Genomic DNA, 8,044 nt, shown 5'->3' with positions numbered 1-8,044 from the left:
ATGACAAGGGCATATGATTCTTCTGTCAACAGGAAAGAAAAAAAATAGATATTTCAGGAAAATATATGCTCAAAAATCATGGTGCAAATGCAAAGCGAACAAAAATATGGACTGATATTGAAACATATGGAATGCAACAATGTGACAGGAGGATCTGTTCTTCACATTTAGAAATGATCCTAATTTACATCTAAGAACACATTTGAATAAAAAATGATTATATAATGTTATTTTCCACAGGTCCAAGTATACTAGTCATTTCTATAATGAATAATGATTTTAAGTTATTTCTGTTTTCTTGTCTAGATGTAAAATAAAAATACAGCTTGGGGACAAGATTTTTTTTTTTTTTTTTGAGACGGAGTCTCGCTCTGCCGCCCAGGCTGGAGTGCAGTGGCCAGATCTCAGCTCACTGCAAGCTCCGCCTCCCGGGTTCACGCCATTCTCCTGCCTCAGCCTCCCGAGTAGCTGGGACTACAGGCGCCCACCACCTCACCCGGCTAGTTTTTTGTATTTTTCAATAGAGACGGGGTCACACCGTGTTAGCCAGGATGGTCTCGATCTGCTGACCTCGTGATCCGCCCGTCTCGGCCTCCCAGCTTGTCAAAGTAAAAGCAAAACCAAAACAAAACAACTAGAAGGATTTGAAAGTTAGAGAAACATACTAGAGATGGAGAAAAGTTTAAGAATTAAAATATGCTCATCTTACTTAGCCAAACTGTACTGCTGTGCAGTTAGAGAAATGGGTATAAATATGTTATACAAAAGATTAAAGCAATAAATAGTGGAATTAAGAAAAATCTTATGGATATTATTAAGAAAGAGAAATAGAGTTTATTTATAATTCATTTACAGTTCTTTTTTCATAATAGTCAATGCTCTTTTGTGGATAGTTAATTGAAACTGTCCAAAGTTAAAGTATCAACAAATGGAATATATGTACATATGCCTACACACACACAAACATATATCTAATATATATTATAATATTGTTATAAATTTATGTATATATATGTGTATCTATATGTAAAACAATATAGGTAATCTACAGATGAACCAAGAAAATAAAGAAGTTAAAACTTGTTGTCTCTGGGCAGTATCACTGGGGATAAAGGTGACATAAAGCCTATGTAACACTTCTTTTGTATTATGTCCATGCATTTATGTTAAAATAAAATGCAACCATTCATTGCTTATTGACACGATTGTATTCTGAGAAGTGCATTATGAGGCGATTTCATTATTGTATAAACATCATAGAGTATACTTACAGAAAACTAGATAATATATATTTATATATTATATATATATATTTAAATTTATATATGTATATTTTAAGATGAAAAGTGAAATGTCCAAGCACCACTGCTTAATATCAATTATTGCCCCTAACTTGATCTGCAATGCTAATAGCAAGTTCCATTTATCAGGTTTCTCTATATGCTTCCTTATAATCTTATGGGACTATCGTCATTCTTCAGTATCCCTAGGGGATCAGATCTAGGACCACTCTCAGATACTAAAATCTATGGATGTTTAAGTCCCTGTTATAAAATGGCATTATACTTGCATATAACATATGTACATCCTCTCATATACTTTAAATTATTTCTAGATTACTTATAACAGCTAATACAAAGTAAATGTTAGGTAAATAGTTTTTGTACTGTATGGCTTAGGAAGCGATGGCAAGAAAAATCTATTTACAAGTTCAGTATAGACACAATATTTTTCTTCTCTTTTCTTTTATTTTCTTTTTTTGAGACAGAATTTTGCTCTCATTGCTCAGGCTGGAGTGTAATGGTACGATCTTGGCTCACCGCGACCCCTGTCTCCCAGGTTCAAGTGATTCTCCTGCCTCAGCCTCCTGAGTAGCTGGGATTACAAGCACGTGCCACCACACCCAGCTAAAGTTTTTTTGTATTTTTAGTAGAGACGGTGTTTTCTCATGTTGGTCAGGCTGGTCTTGAACTCCCGGCCTCAGGTGATCCGCCCACCTCAGCCTCCCAAAGTGCTGGGATTACAGGAGTGAGTCACCACGCCCGGCCAGACACTTTTTTTTTCTGTATTTTTGATCTACATTTGGTCGAACCCATGGATATAGAAATCCTGGATACAGGGAGCCAAATGTATTTATCTTGAAGCTCAAATTATCCTAAATTTCTCTAATGGTAGTTTTTTTCAAACTGACATCTGTGTCCTTTCAACATGCCCCATAAGTTTTTTCAACACATTTGATTTTCTGATACAAATGATGTTTCTGGTATCACTATGAACTTTTGCTTAGAATCAGCCATTTCTCTGAGGAGTCTTTTATTTAGTTGAAAATGATATATGGAAACTAAGATGTGGCAAGAGAAGATGGACTCAGTGCTATTGGACTTTTGCTGCTCTCAGACCCTCTCCTGGTACAGTAAGGACTATATGTATATGTATGTGTATATGTATGAACACACAGATTTAAAACCATATGTGTGTGTGTTTATCCACAAGTCTATACAGATACCTCCAATTTGATGAAGTCTACATATGATATATAGGTGTTCTGAAATTTCACATGAACACCAGTCAAATCCTGTAATTGTTTTGTGAAAATATTTGAATTAATTTTTATTTGTTCAAGATAGAAAAAAATTACAATAAACATTGACTGAATGCACACACATTTCAGGAGGTAACTAATTTGTTCATATGTATCACCATTTCCATAATCATAGCTTTTAAACATATTTATACAAGTATAAGTTGCTATAATTTAGTTATTTTGTCATCAATTTTATCTGTATATTCTTACTCATAAAGAATCAGTAGAGTATATAACGCTTGACTCGTTTTATAATGACTTGGTATAAAAAGCCACAAAGACAACATATACAATGATAGAAAATTCCAGCATCAATTGTTTTCTGCGCCTTCATCATGTGAAGCTTCTCCCACTTTGCTTGCTTGTTGAAGAAAGAATACACAACTTTATATAATGTTTGTTTAATTTTACATAGATACTGTGTTCAACAAAGGAGCTGATTTTTTTTCTACTTTTCTGTAATTTTTAAAAAACATATCCAATGTTTTAAAACTATAATGATATTCTAATATGATTTAAATAAAGCAATCTGAATGTAATTTTTATTTCTTCCCTTAGGGATGATAAAAAGCAAAAAGAAGTCTTTAGTAATGACATCGTTCCCAGTGCTATTGTATTCATAGTTCAATATAACATTCTGTCTCATTGTGATTTTATACAACATGGTGTTTTAAAATATCAGAAATAATATTGATAATTATCTTCAATATTTTAAACATCTATTCAGAATGGTACTTTAAAAAATACAGAATGCTAATGCCAATAGAAAGCCAAATGCTAAAATAAACTTAGAACTCTGATATACCTGCCCTAAACCTTAACATTTGAGGAACTGTAGTGATGTATCTCTTGTGGATTTTATGAACTTGTAACACTGATTTATATATGCGTAATATTCAAGGACAATTTAAATTTATGTATTCTTTTCAAATCTTTAGGCACTTTTCAAAATTATTTAAAATATTTTACTGCTGCCAGAATAAGTATTCTAAAATACTTTATTTCATGCATTTATTCACCTCTTTATTTATTCCTGCCTTCATTTACTCACATTATGCTTTTTTACTGGCTACTTCTTTGCTTCAGACACCGTGCTTTTGCTGGGTGTATGAAGGTAACGGAAGGTTATTTATCCCATAGGAATAACTCATTAAAAAATAAGTAAATAAATAGTAACTGATTTTGTGCAAAGGCCACTCATCATCGTTCATAAAATAGCTACACCTCTCATAACAGCCCTTGATTTCTAATATTCCTACAAAATTGGATAGTCCAGGTTTTCCAGGAAGAGGTCTTGCTGTCCTGTTTATCATATTCTCATCTACCTTTTGGAGTTTGCCAATGTGTTTCTCAACCAGTTAATCCATCTTGCTGATCTTCATCTGCAAAAATTTTACTCTTTAACAAGGTTTTTTTTTTTAATTTTATTTACTTTGGAAATTCTTGGTGATCTCTCATATTTGAACTAATTTACAATAACTCATAGTTTAGCAATCAGTTATTCTCTAATGAGATGGGCATTTAGTATATGAAAACGTGTACTATCTTGCATTCGTCAGGGATTTTTAATTTTATCATTCATTGCCTTAACGGAACCTCATAACTTGTGTTTTCAGAAAATTTATTATACTGTGTCTTTGCCCAGTATTAAGGAAGAGAATACAGGCTTCAAAGAACTTTGAATGGGGATTTGCTTGGCTGGAAGTAGAAATAAAGCATGATGAAGTCTCTGTAAGTATCCTTATCCCACTGCCTCTTCTACTTATAGAAAGCAACCTCTGCAAAGGAACAGAAACAGCCACCCTGAAATATTTACATCAATTCCAAATAGAAGCACATATTTCTATTCAAATAGAAAGCAAAATATTTTCAGGCTGTGGTTTAAATAATTCCATAGTACATTTCCCTGTAATCACAAAATTCTCAAAACTATGACTTCTTGACATCTGTAGTAAATAGAAATTAGACTAAAAAATAACAGGTAAATAGAAGAGATGGTAAGAAATTAGATGTAAAAAGAATTAGTTTTCTACTGTATTTTTGATGTTTGAGAGAACAAGGAATGCTAATTTTCATGAATGAATGCTGAACTTATCATACACACTCTGAGGTAAGATATAAAGTTATCAATTTATAACTATCTTCACTATTTCAATAGAAAAGAATTGAAATATGTGAGAAAGACATAAACTTTATTCAGAAAACATTGCAAATTGAAGTAACAAAAAATTACAGTACAATGTGAATTACGTTTCTTTTTTATTCTTTTTCAAATTGATACACAATATACGACATATTTGTTGGGTACCCGTGATGTTTTGTTACATGCATATAATGTTTAATGATTAAGTTGGGGTATCTGGAGTATCCATCACCTTGAGTACTTCTCATTTCTATGTGTTGGGAATATTTCAAGTTATTTTCTCTAACTACTTTGAAATATGAAATATATTGTTGCTAGCTGTATGCGCCCTATTATTGCCATCACACATTAGGACTTATACCTTCTATCTAACTGTATCTTTGAACACACTGACCAATCTCTCTTCATCCTCCACTCTCACCCCTACACACTTCTAAGCCTTAAGTGTCTATCATTCTACTTTCTACTTCCACGAGATAACCCTTTTAGCTCCCAGGGATGAGTGAGAACATGCAATATTTGTTTTGTGTGTCTTCCTCTGTCTCTTTGTATTTCACTTAATATAATGAAATGAAATTCTATTTTCAACTACATTTCTTTATATTATATGTGCTATTATAACAAATAGATTCTGGGGAAAGGGAGTTTGTCTGTGTGTGTGTGTATGCATCTGTGCGTGTGTGTGTGTGAGAGAGAGAGAGAGAGAAAGAGAGAGAGAGAGAGAGAGAGAGATGGTTTTGTGTAATTTATTTTCCAAATGATATTTAACATCTCCAACCCAAATTTTAGGGTAAGTTTAACTTCTGTTATTCATATGGCAATTGAAATAGAATTACCATGATGGCCTTAAAACGAAAGCATTCATTTATTTCCCATTTTCTCTTCATCCACTTGGAACTGCAGTGCAAACTGGATGTCATTTTAAAACCCATAATTGTAAAGCTAAATTTTCAACCATCTCAGTATTTGAATACATATGGAGAAAATGTAATTAAGAAATAAGAAATTTTTAAAGAGATCATGTACTCTTTAAATATCTGTCTAATTTTATAATTTATACTATAATACATCAACGGGATAGATCAACTGGTGTAAATTTTCAATATATATATCAACTGATGTCCTTAGACATAATTAAATATATAGGAATATACTTTTTTGCTTATCCCTATGTAGCTTTCACTATTATGGACAATAGAGTTAAAATAACACCAGTACTTAGTATCATTCATAATATGTGTCATTTCAACTTGAATTCAATAATTTTTGATCAAGTAACCTTTAAAAGTTTTCCAATTTTATTCTGACATTTACTAAATAATTCGTAAATGTGCAAAAAGTATTTATATGTAAGCAAACTTCGATATTCCTTGGCTATGGTTTGTGAATATTTGAAAAGAACAAATATTTTCAAGGTTTATATGACTAAAGAAAATAAATGAAAAGAAAAGAAAACAGAGGTAAGGCTAATATTTTAGTTATATGTACTTACAAGAACATACTATTTTGCCCAAAAGTAAGGATTACATCTTGTTTTCTAAGTCTAAAAAAGAGGAATAATTTCTTGTTGTTAAATAATTTTACTTTTATTACTCTCTATTGTGGTATCGGCAAATTTTACTTTATGACATAAAATATATGTTTCTGTTAAGGTTCTTGCAAAAACTAGAGTGTTTCAGTTTGCATATGCTAAAATAGCTATGTATTTGTTAACAGGTCACGCTGTCCTGTAGTCCTTACATTTGCAGAAACTCTTTCCTCAGAAACTTCATCACAGTAGGAATGGGCACTCAGGCATATCTGTTGATCCCTTCTCCAATAAAAAATACAATACATAAATTGTAATCTCAGAGAACTCCTATGATTCTTCAAGATTTCTCTCACGAGCCTCTTTATACATGTAGGTGGATATGGTGTCCCTTTTGCAGATGACATCATTCTACTTGTTATATATTTTCTATATGTCATGACAATTTTAATTTTGGCTTTTCCAAAATGTTTATCTCTCTGCAACCCATTTTGGTTCTTTTGAGAATTGTTCTACATGGATATGGTTGAGAATCAGAGCACTCCATCGATACTTCATGGTAATTTGTTCCAGAATTCTTTGGATAGAACCTTGGTTCACTGTTATCATCTGTCCAAAAACAAATCTGTACTAATGTTTCTTAAAAGGTTATTTTGAACCCAGCATTTGTATCAGTGACTTATTTGTATAAGTGATTATTTGTATACTTGGAATCCAAGCAGGTACATATTAGCAAATAGATAATGTTTGCTGGCATTTAGAGGCAGGTCAATAACAACAGAAAGAGAATGAGAAATAATCAGATTTCAGATACAGAACTAAAGCTCTGACAACATCATGTGAGTCTCTGGAAAAGGCTGACTGAAGCCAGACATACTCATGTACCATCCAGTTACATAAGCTAATAACTCTTTCTCATAGGTACTTGAGATCATTATAATTTTGAATAAAAAAGCATCTCCAGTATTTTACTTTGAAGTTTACTCCAATTATCTTTCCATATAATTATTTCATAAAACATTATTGGCTTTGTATTAGAGTTCTCCAGAGAAACAGAACCTATCGATAGATAGATAGATACATACATACATAGATACATAGATGCATATATACGCAGATTTATTATAAGCTATTGGATTCACAGTTATGGAGGCAAAAAAAAAGTTGCATGATATGCTCTCTGTAGGCTGGAAACCCAAGAAGGCTACCAGTGGTGTAGTTCAAAGGCTTGAGAACTGGAATGCCCACGGTTACAGATTTCACTACAAGGCTGAAAACCAGAAGCGCCAAGGGCAAGGGAAGATTAATATTTCAGTTCAAATAGAGAGAGAGAGAGAGAGACAGAGAATACAAATCCAACATTCCTCTGCATTTTTGTTCTATTAAGGCCCTCAACAGATTATATGTTGCCCATTCACACTAGGGAGGGTTATCTGCCTTACTCAGTTCACCAATTTAAATGCTAGTCAACAAATACTCTCACCAGCACACCTGGAAATAATGTATAAGCAGATATCTGGGCATCCTATGCCTCAGTCAAGTTAACACATACTATTGACAATCACAGGACTCTACTGTGATTAATGCAATAATTGTGCCATATTAGGAACTTATTATGTGTTCAAAGGAAAAAGTAAACTGATTATTATAAGAACCATTTTCACCGCATGTTCTCACTCATAGGTGGGAACTGAACAATGAGATCACTTGGACTCGGGAAGGGGAACATCACACACCGGGGCCTATCATGGGGAGGGGGAGTGGGGAGGGATTGCATTGGGAGTTATAC

This window comes from Rhinopithecus bieti, unplaced genomic scaffold (genome assembly GCF_001698545.2).
Source record: "Rhinopithecus bieti isolate Rb0 unplaced genomic scaffold, ASM169854v2 scaffold_63725, whole genome shotgun sequence".
NCBI lineage: Eukaryota > Metazoa > Chordata > Mammalia > Primates > Cercopithecidae > Rhinopithecus > Rhinopithecus bieti.
The sequence above is the reverse complement of the archived record's forward strand: the minus strand, read 5'-3'. Positions refer to the sequence as shown.